The sequence below is a fragment of the Brienomyrus brachyistius genome, unplaced genomic scaffold (assembly GCF_023856365.1).
Source record: "Brienomyrus brachyistius isolate T26 unplaced genomic scaffold, BBRACH_0.4 scaffold37, whole genome shotgun sequence".
Taxonomy (NCBI): domain Eukaryota; kingdom Metazoa; phylum Chordata; class Actinopteri; order Osteoglossiformes; family Mormyridae; genus Brienomyrus; species Brienomyrus brachyistius.
In genome coordinates this window covers 517,817-535,663 of record NW_026042312.1, presented here as the reverse complement: position 1 = coordinate 535,663, position 17,847 = coordinate 517,817, and the positions used below count along the sequence as shown (strand labels likewise).

Genomic DNA, 17,847 nt, shown 5'->3' with positions numbered 1-17,847 from the left:
CCCCCTCATTAACCCCGTGTGGATTCCCCGTGCCCACCCGCTGTTTCCTGTTGCCGTCCTTAGTCCAAAGTATTTAGTCCGCGTTCCAGTTAGTTTCCCCAGTCCGGTCATTAACATTGTCCTACTGTGTGGTGTTCATCTTGCAATACACCCCGTCTTTTTGATTTCCGTGAGCCCGATCCTGATTTCCTCGCTTCCCGCTCACTCATCCCACACACGGTACATAACAATACAAGTATCACGGCATCCAGTTTTATTCTATTATATGGATGGATGGATGAAAATGGAATGTATGGATAAATGCAGGAAGACAATAATAAAAAACTATATGAACCTGAAGCAAGCAGTCCCCCAATGCCACATATGGGAATGATGTGGACACATTAGATGGTATACTGCATTATGTGCAGTATGAGCCCTGCACCCCATTTTGGGGTTTTTCATCATTTAACTCACTTGATCTATGGTGTCAACTGAACACTAAAATAGCTAATAAATTTAAAACTATACAACAACACTCATTGTACTCTGTAAAGTGTTAAATGCTCCAGTCAGTGAAAGTGTGTCCCCTACCCTTAGACCCCAGAGGATTAAAATGGGGCAGATATGTGGAGGTGGAGACTCATTGACTTAACACCCTATGGTGTAAATTTAACACTATTAGAGTTAATAAAGATAACTGCTGTAAAAACAACACACTCAAGGCACACTCTAAAGGTAACACCGAATGCTGTGGACCCATATAAACACTCCAATATATAAACAGTGTTAATTTAACACTGGCACATTTTCTGTGTAGTCTTACTTCACTTAACTTTTTATGTCACTTTTTAACTCAGTCAAACTGTACTAACAACTTATGATTAACTGATTTCATTAAAAAGTATTTTATGAGTGGAAGGTTAAAAAATATTAGGTGGTACATTGGGAGGAGCTTAATTCTCTCCCCGTCTATGATGTCATAAGCGGGAGGGGGACGTATCCCTTTTTCGCGGGCGATCCTTGTTAAAATAACTGTCGCTCTCTCGCCATGTCGCACTTGTGCGTAGAGCCACGATCCCCACACACCACTGTCTTTTATTGAAAACAGCTGAGGCAAGTCGTTTTCTGAACTTTAAAATGTGTATACAATAAGTAAACATGTGAAATAAGTATAAAATGTGTTATAAAGCATATAGCCAACGACAATTAATAAAGAATTTAAGCAAAATATCCCAGACGTACCATGGCCTATAGCTGGTAGAAATGGAGCTATCCTACGGCCTACAAGATAAAAGCATATGGCACTAAATTGGAATCAGTAGTCTTTAAAAGAATGAAATACATTACATGGATTTATTAATGCGATATTTTAAATATGTTTTAAGGCATAATACAATTTTTAACAATAATTTTAACGGGGTCACCGGATGCATCAAGCTTTTCTAGCTAGAGAGGAAAGAGGGTCTGGCAGTTTTGAATGGTAAAAGCAGTAGTTGTGTATTGCTAACGGGGTATTTTTTTAAACAAAATGCACTATTTTATATCGGTAAAAACACCGCCATCCTATTTTTAGGGGGATTTATGCATATTGCATGTCTAGACATGTCGGTCTGCTAATGTCCGTGGCCTTGGGGAACAGGGCGTCGGCGCAAGAGCTTTTGGAGCCGTGAGCGATAAGCCCATGAGGAGGAAGCGTCAATAAAACAAAATGGCCGCCAGCTGACAAATTGTTGCGGGGTGTCTACAGAGTGACTGTAACATCTCGTTTAACCGATGGTCCTGGGTGTGAGAAGCACACAGCCAGCACCCCCAAACAGGCAGAAAGCACATTACCTCTATCAATCTGTCTTATTTGTAAATATTATAACATAATATATTTCTAATTTAAATAAAGGTCAATCTCTAACACCACAGCTCTTGGGGCTCTGGCATGGGCCCGGACGCCCCGCTGCAGGCCTGGGGCGTTGGATGAAGTATCTAACTACAATTGTTTAATCGGAGGGATAAAGTCCAATAACTTAAACGGTTGTATGACAATTTAGTATAAATTTTAAACCAATATGATCTAAGGAATAAAACAATTTAGTTGTAGTTTGTTAGTTTTATTTTAAATAAGATGCTCCCAGTTTATTATTGATTTAGTAGCTGTAGGAACTAGTGAGCAGTATTTAGCAACATTCATCAAAAATATCTTCAACATTCCAATATGGAAGGTAACCGACAAAGTTTTCAAGCAGATTTCATAAAACAAGACATAGCAAGGAGTCCGTTCGTTCCAGAGATGGCACCGTACGTGGTCCCGGCTAGGAACTACAGTGAGCGGTATTTAGCTACTGTCATGCCCTGTCGTCCGCTCCTCGTGTGTGCCACGCCCCCTGATTATCCACGTTTGCTTCCCCGATCTTACTCAGCTGTGTCTGATTATTTTCGCCCAGTCTTGTCTATTTTCGCCCAGTCTTGTCTATTTGAGTCCACGTCTTGCCCTGCCTGGTTGTCCGTCATTGATGTTAGTTAAGGTTAGCTGCTCTGTGTTTGTCGCTGTCTGCCCCATCTTCCCTGTCCCAATTCCGAATAAGCCCCGAATTCCCTGCTTGCCCACCTGGTCTTTTCCCGCTTCCTGCTCGCTCGCTCACCAGCCCAAACTCTGACAGCTACAAACTTCAAAAACATTTTTAAAACTTTGTTAGACTAATACCGTAGTTGTTTTAATAATTTAAGGGATAAAAAACATTTGTCGTGTTTGTCAATGTATTATTTTAAGTAAATGCATTATTTTCTAACGGCAAAAGCCCTGTCATGTTTTAGGTGCGAAAATTTATGGTCTAGCATTATATGGACTAGCAACTGTCTCTGGGGGAGCAGCCCCGGGTAGGAACTATTAAGCAGCATTTAGTGACAAGCATCAAAAACACATTTTTAAAAACTTTAGCAGAATAAAGCCTTAGTTATTTCAATAAACAAGTTTTTTCAGTAAATTTTTGTTCACGCTCATGCGCACAAACACACACACCCCAGAGGTCAGGGGGCTTTAGAGTTTAACTTTAGGTTGGTGATCGCGATGTGTGACCAAACCCAAAAGCACCCTAACTTAGTCATCCACTATGCAGTGAGACCAGACAGTGACTATATGCCCGATTTAACCGCTGGTCTTTATTTATTTATTTTAATTTTTTAAAAAAAACTTTGACAGAATAAAGACTTAGATATTTTGATAAACACACTTTTTTTCAGTAAATGTTTGTTTACGCTCATGTGCACAAACACACACATACCGGTGGCCTGGGGGGCTTTAGAATTTAACTTAGGTCTGTGAAAGTATAGGACTGCGATGTGTATTCAGACATTTAACATACACTACTGTCTATTGATGAAGAAATTATTTAATTCTGGCCTGATCATTCATGTTGGCTGACTTTTTAAATTTAGTGCACAGAGGTTGAAATAAGTGCATGGTATGCAAGTACTATGACATGCACATAGTAAACCTTTAAAATGTATGAACGTTTTCAGTCTTAATAGCCAAAACCATAACTATTCTACACGTCACGTAACAAAATTGGACATCTAACACGTACTACTTTAGAACACTACTGTTTTTGCTAGCATCATTATTATTATTATTGTTGTTGTTGTTTTTAGGGTTATTGTACAATAACAATATAGCCACCTATGTGCATTATGGGATGGGATTACTTTGTAACAGACCATTTGCAACCGTACCTGTAATGAGCTCTGAGGTTGAATAACGTTGACTGTTCTGTGATACTGCTGTCACAGAAGTCATTGGTGGCTCAGTTACTGCTGGCTGAGGAGACTCTGAACATGCAGCAGTAGGAGAAGAAGGAGGTTGTTCATAAGAGGATGAAGCGTGTTTGGGCGTAGAGGTGAATGCTGGACGAGGAGGAGGTTTGGGTGGGGATGGACATGTTTACAGCTACGCTGCCGCAGCCAAGGCCCAGCTCCTCCAGTCTCTTGTTTGGTCTATTAAAAAAATGTGTTTAATAGGGTGATCATTTTTTCAACCCTGTCAATCAACTAAAAAAAAAAAAGATGTGCAAAAATGTATTGAGTTCAGTTGACATTTAGGGTGTGCTGAAGCATTCTGAAATATTCATTTTTTTCCCGAAAACCCGATTAATAGGCTATGATTGGCATTAAGCGGTAAATTCGAAAGTCACTAACAAACAACTCTTCCGTAACGTCATTGCTACATTGTGCAATTTATTATGTCAGGCTACATTTCTATTCAGAAATCTGAGGTAGCTAGTGTTAACTAAAGTAATCGATGTCATAATTGTCATTCATGCAAGGGTTGATGGTTTACTCGTAGACGCAGAAAATCCCTGAAGTACAGACATCTTGTTACTGTCTGGGAAAAGCTTTCCATGCTCAGCAAACAAACTGTGTTTGTTCTTCACCATTTGTCAGTAAATCACTGTACTCCTGTATCATAGACATGCCTCTCTCTGCAGTGTCATTTGTCACCCACAGCACCCGTACAGTTTCCTCAGCCTTCAAATAGTCGTCGTTGGTTATCCAAGTCTCAGGAGCACTTTGAACAAAATGAGTCTGGAACTGACAACACGTCAAAAAACTTCTTTGAATTCACAAAGTCATGTAACTGCATGGGGCAGCATGGTGGAGCAGTGGTTAGCACTGCTGCCTCACACCTCTGGGACCCGGGGTTGAGTCTCCGCCTGGGTCACATGTGTGCGGAGTTTGCATGTTCTCCCCATGTCATTGTGGGGTTTCCTCCGGGTACTCCGGTTTCCCCCCACAGTCCAAAAACATGCTGAGGCTAATTGGACTTGCTAAACTGCCCGTAGGTGTGTGTGTGAGAGTGAATGGTGTGTGAGTGTGCCCTGCGATGGATTGGCCCCCCATCCTGGGTTGTTCCCTGCCTCGTGCCCATTGCTTCCGGGGTAGGCTCCAGACCCCCCACGACCCAGTAAGATAAGCAGTTTGGAAAATGTATGGATGGATGTAACTGAATTTCATTGATCTGGGTGAAATGAACTGTTATTCATTTTGGTGGATCTTCAGATGCTGGTTTCTGAAGCGCTGAAACCATAAACTTTTTCCTCTATGACATAAATATCTCTGTTAAAGAATGACAGTGTAATCAACTCGTCACTAAAGTACCAGAGACAGCCACAGAGCTTTGTTAGGGCACTTCTTGCTGCTTGTGAGTCAAGTGAAAACAGTATTTTCAGCAGATGCAGCTCATTTGCTGGAGCAATGATTGGCAGCCAAAACAAGAACCGCAATTGCAGGTAGACCTGAAGGCCAAATATGCAGAGATCTGCCAAGCCTTTTTGTTCACGGTTGGTAAGCTTGAAGTTAGAATATCAAAACAAGAATATTTTGTATGCATATATCAGCTTGGCCATGAAGCGAGCTTGATGCAATGCACCAGGTTTGGTAATATGAACACCATGGGGAGGCACAGCACCCAGAAACACAATGGCTAGGTCAGGTCGTTCTCTGTAGTCATCACAGGGTTATGCAGTCTGCAACTGAGAAACGTGTGACTTCTGCTCGGAAGTCGTGCACTGCTGCAGCTACTTGTGAGTCGCCAATTCCTGCCTTGTAGTCATTGTGAACTGAACTAGGCCAAAATGACTTGAAACTTTTTAACAGTCCAATTAATGGACCACTTGTTGGACCCATAACTCCTACAAATACTTCGTCTAGCATTAGTTAGTGAATGTGATGATGGTAAGTCAAATACAGCAGGTCTGAATTAATCTTGCCTTCAAACGACACACAGGCACTATTTTTTCGCCCAGTATTGCTCGCTGTGGTATCAAGACTGAGTGCTTTTATACGATCCTTAATTCCCCATGACTCAACCTCTTCCAGCATTGCAGTAGCCATTGCTTCACCAGTGCTAGCGCTCAGTTTGGCAATGCGAAGAAGTCGATCAACTCCAGACCCAGACACAGTGACTGGAAGGTGGTCCACTGTTTGCCTTCAGTTCACTTGCTCTGAGAAAATGATGCTTTTGCATGCATGTTAAATGGAAGAGTGGTTGATATTGAAGTCGTCGACTTTCTGCCCAGAAGCATGAACAGCAGGGGAGAGTGTGTGCACTGCACTGCGAAAACTTGTTTTGGTGCAGCCAAGTGATTCTACAACATCAGCAGTCAGTAAGTTCCTTCCTCTCTTTCAGCTTATTTTGTTTTCTACAGCCGCACGTCCAAACACTCTTTATGTTGAATCAGAAGATTCAGAGTGACTTGAGGAGAGCGCAATACTTTGGTTCAACAAATCTAGTTCTGCTTTCTGTTTTTCTTCCCACTTACAGCGTTTATCCGGTTAATGATCAGTTCTGCATTTTTATTTAATAAAACTAAAGCGACTGTTGGTGGTAAAGCATTCTGCTATAGGGACCCTATACTGTGGAATGGCTTACCAGCCTATGTCCGGGATGCTGAATCGGTCTCAGTCTTTAAATATCGACTGAAGACCTATTACTTTAGTTTAGCTTACCCACAAGTTAACACTTAACACCGTAATTATGGCTGCTGATGCTGCTGTAAGTGCCATTTCTACCTACCGTGCTTGTCCATTAATGTATCAGTGCACTCTGACACCTGCACTCTCTGCCTTTCTTCCCACATGTCTGGAGGGTGCCTGAGGGGGCACCTTCTGAGCTGCCATCAGGGTCTACGGAAGGGTGCCATCACAGATGTGACCTGCGATCTATGACGATGTCGGTGCAGCTTCCATCCTGCCACCCGACACACGCCTATGTGGAGGACTGTCTCACTGATGGACTTTAACTAGGACCGGATCACAGTTTACATCTTGCTCTTAGCAAACAATCCGGCTACTTCTCTACCTTCGTCCAGTAATGTTAGCATCCCCAGGGGGGTGGGGCTGCCAGTTGACCTTGGACCCCCAGAGGTTTTTTTTCTCCCCACTTGGGAGTTTTTGGTTCCTCTCCTCCGCTGTCATCTGACTTTCCCTTTCATTTTTCCATTTTCACTGTTTCTGTGTTCTGTCGTTATCTCTGTTAAGGATGTTCCGCAACACACTCCTGTAAAGCGCATTGGGGCAACTTTGTTGTAAAAACTGCTATATAAAAATAAATTAAATTGAATTGAATTGAATTGAATTTACCAATGAAATGTTACATGAGTTTGGACATATCACACAGCCATAATAGAAAATTACAATCTTTAGACAACATTCACACAAACCACAGATGCTAATGGATTAAACTGCAGAGAATATACATTTTGATTCTATAATGCAGAAACTGGCCAAAAAGATTCAGAGTGACTTGAGGAGAGCGCAATACTTTGGTTCAACAAATCTAGTTCCACTTTCTGTTTTTCTTCCCACTTACAGCGTTTATCCGGTTAATGATCAGTTCTGCTTTTTTCTTTACCGGCGATGCATCCACGCCTGCCATGACACCCTTTGGGCCTTGTTCACGTTGTGCAAGCAGAAAGGCTTTGTCTTCTTCAGCAGTAATTAATGACAATGCATCTGGTGAGCAATGTCAAATAAATCACAGAATGTCTCTGTGAAGCCTTCTTCGTCTGCTGTCTGCGATTCAGTCCGACGTCCTTGGTTATTCTTTAGCCTTTTTTCCATTTATAAGGGCCACCCTAGTGCATAATATAATCATAAATAGGGCTGTCCAAAATGAAGGTGTATATTATGTGATGACAGAAAAATGCTAACTGTTTTATTAAATATTCTATCATTTATTACATTGTGTTGCAAATCACAGTTAGTGGTAGTACATTTAAGCTATTTTATACATTTGAATAATACATTAGACAAATAAAAGTTAACAAGACATAAGGCTATCCTTGTAATCATTTTACATAAACTATGCTTTGAACCTACAGAAAATGTGCTATATCCTGGTATGTATCAACGAGATATGAAATGACCTAAAATGTCACATGAGTTTGGACATATCACACAGACATAATAGAAAATTACAATCTTTAGACAACATACACAGAAAACACAGATGCTAATTAGATAAACTGCAGAGAGTATAAAATTTGATTGTATAATGCAGAAATTCTAAGCCTGAAATCTGCGCTTAATTCATTGCAATGAAATGGTGCAGGAAAATGACTGTACCTTCTACAACGATCTCCCCTTTGCAGCTGTCATTCTGGATCACTGGAAAACGAAGAGTCCTCTTCTATCGCCTTGGCATTTTTCTTGGCTTTCTCACAACTTTCTACATAAAAATATGCCGAGAAAAACAAATACAATCAGTGAATGAAATACAAAAACTTTTTTGGAGCTGAGTGGGTGATATGCCTCAATATAATGGTGCTGTATACTAACAAATTGGTGTTAACAAATGGTCAAGGTTAATTCACTGACACACAAAAACTTACCTGTTGAATAGGCAATTTCACCTGCATAACACTGCCAGGAAATGTCAGGTTTTACCTGATTGGTTGCAGCTTTTCTTATTTTATCTGGCGAAACAAATGTTGGCCACGGACACTTCTTCTCCCCCTTCATCCAGTGTTTGCTCACCACTGCTACTTCTTCCCGCTCAGGAAATTCCACCACATAAAATTCTGCCATCTACATGATTAGAAAAAGTGAAATCTAACTGTAACAGCATATTAAACTATCCATCCATCCATCCATTTTTCAAACCGCTTATCCTACTGGGTCACGGGGGGTCCGGAGCCTCTCCCGGAAGCAATGGGCACGAGGCAGGGAACAACCCAGGATGGAGGGTCAGCCCATCGCAGAGCACACTCACACACCAGTCACTCACACACGCACTCCTACGGGCAATTTAGCAAGTCCAATTAGCCTCAGCATGTTTTCGGACTGTGGGGGGAAACCGGAGTACCCGGAGGAAACCCCACGACGACATGGGGAGAACATGCAAACTCCACACACATGTAACCCAGGCAGACACTCGAACCCGGGTCCCAGCGGTGTGAGGCAACAATGCTAACCACTGCACCACCATGCTGCCCCATGCTGTGATTCATTTTCAATAAATGGTAAAAATGCTGACCCTACGCTATTTATTGCAAAAGCTTACACTTCCACACAGCTTTCTGGACAAAAATCCATTGCGACATACATTGTTTTTACAAAATACAATGCATATTTATTCATTAACAAGCTGTGCCTGCATTTTTCTATTATATGTGTGGAATTAGTTTCAGCTGAGACTCATAATAGAGGGTGGTAGGCTACTCGTGATATGAATTAGTTTCAGCTGAGACTCATAATAGAGGGTGGTAGGCTACTCGTGATATGAATTAGTTTCAGCTGAGACTCATAATAGAGGGTGGTAGGCTACTCGTGATATGAATTAGTTTCAGCTGAGACTCATAATAGAGGGTGGTAGGCTACTCGTGATATGAATTAGTTTCAGCTGAGACTCATAATAGAGGGTGGTAGGCTACTCGTGATATGAATTAGTTTCAGCTGAGACTCATAATATATGGTGGTAGGCTACTCGTGATATGAATTAGTTTCAGCCAAATCATCTAACAATGAACTGTGTTACTCTGTGAGGGGGTGTTGCATCTTGGCTATTTGTGCCCTTGAGAGGTAAAGTGGGCTATCCCACATTTTTGACCCCTACCCCCTTTTTATTGAATATTTTCAGTTGGATAAGTTGTTATTTTCTAAGTCATATCTCTGTGCTGCCTATGATATATATCAATTGTAGGGTATAGGCACACTGATTTTTAGACAAAAATTCAACTTTGGAGCTCATTTTCTCAAAACCTTGTTTTTGTGGGATAGCCCACTTTACCTCTCAAGGGCACATTTAGCAGGCTAGGTGTTGAGCTTTGATTATACCTTCTGCATCCATGAGTATAACGCTACACTGCAAGGGCATCAACTTCACAAGCACTGGGAAAGCTGTTATCCAACTGTTAGCTTCTGTACTGTTTTAAAAATCCGAAAACCTTATGAAAGTATAAAACAAAAAAGAATGACTATGTTTTACATCTTCTCTGAGGTCTTCAATGGAAAACAATCAGTTGTTAATCACAAGCAGCTGCTTGTTAGGAAATTCACTACGCAAATGTCACAAGCAGCGCAGTTACAGAAATCTTTGATCCTGTTCTCACCGAGCAGCCACACGCCACTTTCTTGCTTTCCACACTTTTAATGCTTTAATGTTAACGTTTTAACATTGTCAGAATGAACGAACAAACGAATGAATCGATGTCTATGGAATATAATCATATAGTCTTTCCTTTGCAGGTGCTTAAAATGGTTACCGTTGTGATTTATTGTGCTATGTAATTTTCTCATAGTGTTAAATAGAATGCAAAGTCTTCATATATTATAGACCATAAATTTTCCAAATCCAAGTTCTCTGAAGTGGGTGAATCTGAATACAAAAGAAAGTCAAATGGGAAAGTCAAATGGTAACAAACCTTCACATTATCCAAGACATACGGTAAAGATTAAAAACAAATCAAATAAAAATGAAACTAGTCTTTTTCAGATGATTTTCTCAGTCGAGTCAGTCAGAAACTATCAATATGGAAATGAATGACTCATTGGCCAAACGCACCCTGATCTTATAACCAAACTATTTCTTTTGTGCAAAAAGCGCCATCTAGCGGTCATTATGTGTCAGTGACAGTGTCCTTATAAAAAGACTTACAGCTAGTGCCCTTATGACCGCCTAGCCGCACTATAAGTAGGTGAAACCAACACGCTGCTTCTAGTGTTAACTGTTTATTTGTGTTACCATTTGTGAGGAGTCTGCAGTAGACTGAGTTTCGGTGGGTTGTCGGATGGACAGGGTTGTGATAGGGTCACTTTTATGACTGCATGAAGTGCTCTTTTACCGTGGTCCACAAAATGACAGTAAATTTATTCAATAGTGACACTTCAAATGTGGCATTTATTATGAGTGCGCAGGCTTCATCATTCACAGGCTTTTCAGACAGGTGCTCAAACAGGGGGGCATGGCCGATGGGTACTTTTTGCTGCTGAAAATATTCGTGATCGCGTGGTGGGGGATATGGGCAGGATTCAGTGTAGTGTAGCACCGGGGAGATCCGCGCATCCCAGCATGCCTTGCGAGCACTCGTGTATGTAGCCCTGTGTCTGTGTAATTGTAAATAGCCCTTGTATTGTTGTGGTTATGGTCAGTTGTTTTCCTGAACGTGGCATGTATGTTTACCCATAAACAACATGTCTTGTGTGTGCCCTGTCCAGTCCTCACATGTTCCTAGCTTGTAGAACCATCCCATCATGTGTGCACCTTACAGTTTGCCGTCTGACTGTAGAAATTGATTATATTGACATTGAATTACTGGAAATATTTGCTTGTCCTTTGATTAATGATTGACACATTGACATATTGTCATTGAATCACTGTAAATACTGTACATGGTTAACATATGATTAATATGATTAACATAAGAACTACTCCTACATTTGTACTACCGTGTAAGATATTGTGTACGGCCTACTGCGACTGCTTCATAACTACAGGTCTTTGTGCACCAGTTGGGGCAGCTTCGAATCCCTTCATCCCCCTCCTTACTCTGCTGTTCGTCTCTCCAAAGTCTGATCTCTCTTCAGGGTCTGCGAAACCAACCGCAGGCAGCTCTCATGAGGCGAAGACACTTAGTATTTAAAATAATCTCTTCTTGCTTAAGGCCTAAGACATAACATATCATTGAACTATATCTACTATGAAAGTTACTGAAGGAACATGTAACAAATAACACAAGTGAAATACTGATGTCAACAAACATGACTTTCACCTCAAGTAGCAACTATATTTGTTAATGATTTGTACTTCAGTGGTAACAGTGTTACTACTAAGTATCTGTGTCCCCTCAAGCAAAGTGTAATCTCAATTTCTTTAATTTGTGATTTTGAGTTTATCATACTACCTATTCAATTATTTAATTATCATAAACAGGTGTCACAATATTATAAAATGTTGTAATCACATAATTTCGCTCCTCGCAATAGTCCTCTTTGGAATAATAGATATTTTTACGGAGGACTGAAATTATATTCAATAATCATTGGATAGAAAGGGATAGCTGGCCTATTTTTCATTTAGTGGATCATAATTGTGATTTGTTATATCACAGTCTATTTGTTCTAAAATAGGGGGCGGCATGGTGGTGCAGTGGTTAGCACTGTTGCCTCACACACGTGTGCAGAGTTTTCATGTTCTCCCCATGTCGTCGTGGGGTTTCCTCCGGGTACTCCGGTTTCCCCCCACAGTCCAAAAACATGCTGAGGCTAATTGGACTTGCTAAATTGCCCATAGGAGTGCGTGTGTGAGTGCATGGTGTGTGAGTGTGCCCTGCAATGGGCTGGCCCCCCATCCTGGGTTGTTCCCTGCCTCGTGCCCATTGCTTCCGGGATAGGCTCCGGACCCCCCGCGACCCAGTAGGAGAAGCAGTTTGAAAAATGGATCTTCTAAAATATAACATTACTTGTTCAGTTAAAAGATTTTTTTCCCCTCCCCCCTCTGCGGAAGACTGCTTTATTTCTATTAATTTATTTAGTTTTATTTCCTCAGGAGAGGGAGAGAGAGGGAAAGAAGGAAGAAAACGGAAAAGAGGGGAGATAGAGATAGAGGGAGAGAAAAGAGAAAAAAAACACAGATAATCTGCTTTAATACCTGCTGATGAGAGAAAACAACAACCAACATCTGTACGAATCACAATGAACAGAAGCAACAGCAGAACAAGACAGTGTGTGTCTGTGACAACCTGTGTGTACACCTGTATGTGTCTGTGAGAACCTGTTTGTACACCTGTGTGTGTCTGCGAGAACCTGTTTGTACACCTGTGTGTGTCTGTGAGAACCTGTGTGTACACCTGTATGTGTCTGTGAGAACCTGTTTGTACACCTGTATGTGTCTGTGAGAACCTGTGTGTACACCTGTGTGTGTCTGTGAGAACCTGCTTGTACACCTGTATGTGTCTGTGAGAACCTGTGTGTACACCTGTGTGTGTCTGTGAGAACCTGCTTGTACACCTGTATGTGTCTGTGAGAACCTGTGTGTACACCTGTGTGTGTCTGTGAGAACCTGCTTGTACACCTGTATGTGTCTGTGAGAACCTGTTTGTACACCTGTATGTGTCTGTGAGAACCTGTTTGTACACCTGTATGTGTCTGTGAGTACCTGTTTGTACACCTGTATGTGTCTGTGAGAACCTGTTTGTACACCTGTATGTGTCTGTGAGTACCTGTTTGTACACCTGTGTGTGTCTGTGAGAACCTGTTTGTACACCTGTGTGTGTCTGTGAGAACCTGTGTGTTCAGCTGTATGTGTCTGTGAGAACCTGTTTGTACTCCTGAGTGTGAACCCGGACCCCAGACATCCAGAGGCCCCCCAGGGCATGGGAGCCCCCAGAGGACCACCGCAGGGAGAATAGCAGCCCCTCACCCAGAAAAGGGCAGAGGAGAGCTCCGGAGGGAGGCCATCCGGCAGCCACAGTGCAGGAGCCCCAGGGGGCCGTGGCGACGAGCCCGCAGGCTCTGCCGGTGGCCGGCCCCACCAGGGCAGACCGGGCCCTGGGCCCAGAGATCCAAGGACCCCCCACCCCCCAGCAAGGGCCCGACAGAGCCAGGAGGGCCAGATCCCGCCAGGCAACCGCCGAGGGTTAGCCAGCACCCACCCGAGCATCCAGCCCCGGACATCGAGAACCACCAACGCACCAGCGGCCAGGGGGCCCCATCCACCAGCAGGGAGTGTGGCGGGGGGGAATAGAGCCCGAGATGTTCTCAGGTGGAGTCTAGGACCCAATCTGACACATGCGTATAGACAAACAGGCGCACACATATACAAGCATACGTTCCCACATAAACAAATATTCACACATTCATCAAACACAGAGACACACAAAAATGAACGCCGTACACATACTCTCACTCCCCATATATACTCTATATGGACCCCTATTTTTCCTCTGGCGAGGAGACCAGAAGATCACCCCGGACCCCGCAGCAGCCGAGAAGCCCACCAGCCCAGACCCCGACCAGACGGCCAGCTCTTCCTCTCAGCCCCCAGCCCCAAATGGCGAACAGAGAACAGAGGTGTGAAAAGACCCCATGCCCCCCTTCGCCCGCTCAGATGTGGTGTTGGTGTGTGTTGTTCTAAAGTGCTTTTAAAACAGGTGAAGGGCATGGCGCTAACCACCCCCTGCCGACCAACAGCTGGTGTTAGGTCGGCCTCTCCCCAGAGCCCTCAATGTCTATGTGTGATTAAAATTGAGATGTGGGCCCTGGCACCAGAGGTAAGGCTGAATGAACAGACCGCCCTCTGGATGCAATTCTGTGTGCCCATCCCCAACGCCCTAAATGTATGTGTCATGAGAGAGTCAGTAATGAGAGTGTCTACGTTGTAGTGTATGAATGAGGTACAGGTGGTCGCGAGGGGACAGAGGAGGAATACCTACCCTGCATCCCAGCAACGCACCTACACCTCAAAGCCCTACATGTGTGGTGGTGTGATGGAGCGGGAGGAGGGAAGCATTTAGGGATGGGGAGGAAAGGAATGGGGGGGGGGCAAAATACCTCCCCCCCCCGGAGCCAGCTCCCCCGCTGACCCCCATAGGCACTCCCCGTTCCCCGAAATCCATCCAGGGAGGGGGGCCCAGGCCCATCCAGACCGGGGCCCAGGGCAGCTCACCAGAACCCACCACAGAGAAAAAACTACACCCGCCCCAACAGTCTGTTAACTCCCAGATTGCATAAGACGAAAGACATCCAGGTTGAGTCCATCCTCCTCCTCTATTGGATTCCCCCCCCCCCCCCCCCCCCCCCCGCAGAGTGGATACCCCAAAAGCAGGGACCCCCTGCGGACAGATGCCCCCCTGCATGCACCAACCCACACCCCAGCAACACACCTACCAGGACCCAAGCCCCCCCAACCCAGCCGGAACCCCGGCCCGGAGGCAGAGCGCCCCCAGGGAACAGCAATGACCAAAGTGGGACAAAACCGTGACCCCCCACCCCCACTAGGTGATGGAGCTGATCAAAGGAGCCCAGAGAGATTGATCTAGTGTGGCGGCAGAAGCTGTATCAAGACTAATATGGTTCAACAAACTGTCTCTATATTGGTTGATATTAAGATTATTTTTATTTTTCCAGTTCATAAGGACAGTCAGGGGCGACATGGTGGTGCAGTGGTTAGCAGTGTTGCCTCACACCTCTGGGACCCGCGTTCGAGTCTCCTCCTGGGTCACATGTGTGGAGTTTGCATGTTCTCCCCCATGTCATCGTGGGGTTTCCTCCGGGTACTCCGGTTTCCCCCCACAGTCCAAGAACATACTGAGGCTAATTGAACTTGCTAAATTGCCCGTAGGTGTGCATGTGTGAGTGAATGGTGTGTGAGTGTGCCCTGCGATGGGCTGGCCCCCCATCCTGGGTTGTTCCCTGCCTCGTGCCCATTGCTTCCGGGATAGGCTCCGGACCCCCCGCAACCCAGTAGGATAAGCGGTTTGGAAAATGGATGGATGGATGGATAAGGACAGTCTTCTTAGCAATGCATAAGGTGGTGAAAGCCATGTGGGTTGTGTTAATCTCTGTAGTGACACGATCTAGGTTGCCCATGACTGAAGGAGAGGCTGGAATGGTACATTTCAGAAAGTGTCCTGTATATTTTAGGCAGTAATTTGGGGGTTTTGAGATTAAGGAATTCTGCCACACTTGGTGGTATTTGTAATTTGATTTGATTAGACCTTAATTTCTTTTTTACTATACATTTAACTTTTTGATATTCTAAAAATCTATTCTTGTTAATCCCATATTGTTTAACTAATATGTCAAAGGGAATAAAGTCTATTCCTTCGAATATATGTTCCAAGTATTTAATACCTTTACAACTCCAATCTGGGAAGTTTATCATATTATTGTTTAGTAGTACATCAGGGTTGTTCCAAATGGGAGTACGTTTGCATGGGATTAATGAAGACTCAGTCGCTTTTAGAAACTCCCACCACGCTGTCAGAGAAGAGCTGATACTGATGCTTTTGAAGTATTCGTGTCGTTTAATGTTTGAGCTAATGAATGGTAGATCTGAAATCTTTATATTATTGCATAGTGCTTGTTCTACGTCTAGCCAAGGCTCATCTAAGAGGGTATGTTTTAACCACCCTGAGATGTTTTGGAGCCTGTTGGCTAAGAAATAGTGGTGAAAGTTAGGCAGATCTAGTCCTCCTTTGTCCTTAGTCCTTTGCAGTGTTTTTAAGCTAATACGTGGGGGTTTATCTTTCCAGAGGAATTTAGAGATGGTGGAGTCCAGAGATCTAAACCAGTCAGGTGGTGGTTTGCTCGGGATAATTTCAAATAAATTATTAATTCTTGGCAAAACCATCATTTTTATTGAGGCGACCCTTCCCATAAGTGATATGGGTAGGGACTTCCACCTAACCAAATCATCCTCTACTTTCTTTAAAAGTGGGATATGGTTTAGTTTAGTTAAATCTGCCAGCCTAGGTGAAACGTTAATACCTAAATATTTAATATCTCCAGACTGCAGTGGAGTGGGAGAATTATTCTGGAAGGAGCAATTAATTGGAGAACTGTAGATTTTAACCAATTTATCGAATAATCTGAGACTCTTGAGAAAGAGTTTATTAATATAATTACCTCAAAGAGAGTGCTTTGTTAATGCTGGAGAAAAAGTAACACATCATCCGCATAAAGACTTACCTTATGTTCTACATTCCTGCGTTTAATGCCTTTGATCACTATAGCCTGTCTAATTGCTGCTGCTAGTGGTTCAATAAAAATTGCAAATAGTGAGGGGGAGAGAGGGCATCCCTGCCTGGTGCCCCTCTTGAGACAGAAACTGGAGGATGTTTGGTCATTCGTCCTGACATATGCTGTTGGGGAACTATATAATATTTTGAAACAGTTTTTGAAAGAGTTTCCGAAACCAAATTTGCGTAAAGCTGCAAATAAAAAATTCCAGTTAACTCTATCAAATGCTTTTTCTGCATCTAGAGACAATATTGTAATTTGAAGGTTTTTATTGCATGAATAGTCTATCAGGTTAAGTAATCTTTGTGTATTTGTTGATGAGTGCCTCCCTTTTATGAAACCCGTTTGGTCAGGATGAATTATGAAAGGGGTTATCTTCTCTATTCTTTTTGAGAGAGCTTTGCAGATTATTTTAAGGTCAACGTTAATAAGGGATATTGGACGATAGCTGGTAGGCAATGCAGGGTCTTTGCCTGGTTTTAGCAAGAGACTAATGTTAGCAGAATTCATATTTGGTGGTAGCCTATCATTTTCCCTGGTCTCTTGCAACATTCTGTGGAATGTTGGTGCCAGAGTTGTCCAGAATTCTTTATAGAATTCTGCTGGAAATCCATCTGGACCTGGTGCCTTTTTATTGGGCATACCGTTCAGGGCTTCCTGGAGTTCACCTGGAGTCAGCGGAGAGTCCAGTGCCATCGCTTGATTGTCTGATAATTTCGGAAGGGTTATACTATCAAGGAACTGATCAATTTCGTCTTTAGATGGGTTTATCTGTGGTGAATATAAAGATTTGTAAAAGTCCCTGAAAGTGTTGTCTATTCTGTCAGGGTCATATACTGTATCCCCATTTCAGTCTTTAACAGCACATATAGCTGTTTTTTCTTATTTATTTTTAACTGATTAGCTAAAAATTTACCTGATTTGTTACCATGTTCATAATTTTGTCAGCGAAGCCTTTGTGCTAAGAATTGAGTTTTTTTATTAATAATTTCATTTAATTCTAGTTTTGCTTTACATATTTTATTCAGCATTTCCTGTTCCTGGGATAATACGTAGGCTTCTTCTAAGGATTTGATGGTTTCTTATACTTCCTGGATACACTTGTTTTCTTTTTTCTTTTTATGTGATGAGAATGAGATTATT

The 17,847-nt window shown here is 42.9% G+C and overlaps 1 long non-coding RNA gene across 1 annotated transcript; it reads right to left on the bottom strand.

Moving 5' to 3' along the window:
* Positions 1–7,365: 7,365 nt before the first annotated feature.
* LOC125722259 (uncharacterized) lies at positions 7,366–8,654 on the bottom strand. Its single transcript, XR_007386240.1, has 3 exons — positions 8,358–8,654; positions 8,092–8,194; positions 7,366–7,601 (listed from the first exon to the last, which is right to left on the bottom strand). It is a non-coding gene; the product is annotated as an uncharacterized LOC125722259 (long non-coding RNA).
* Between the last annotated feature and the right edge of the window lie 9,193 nt (positions 8,655–17,847).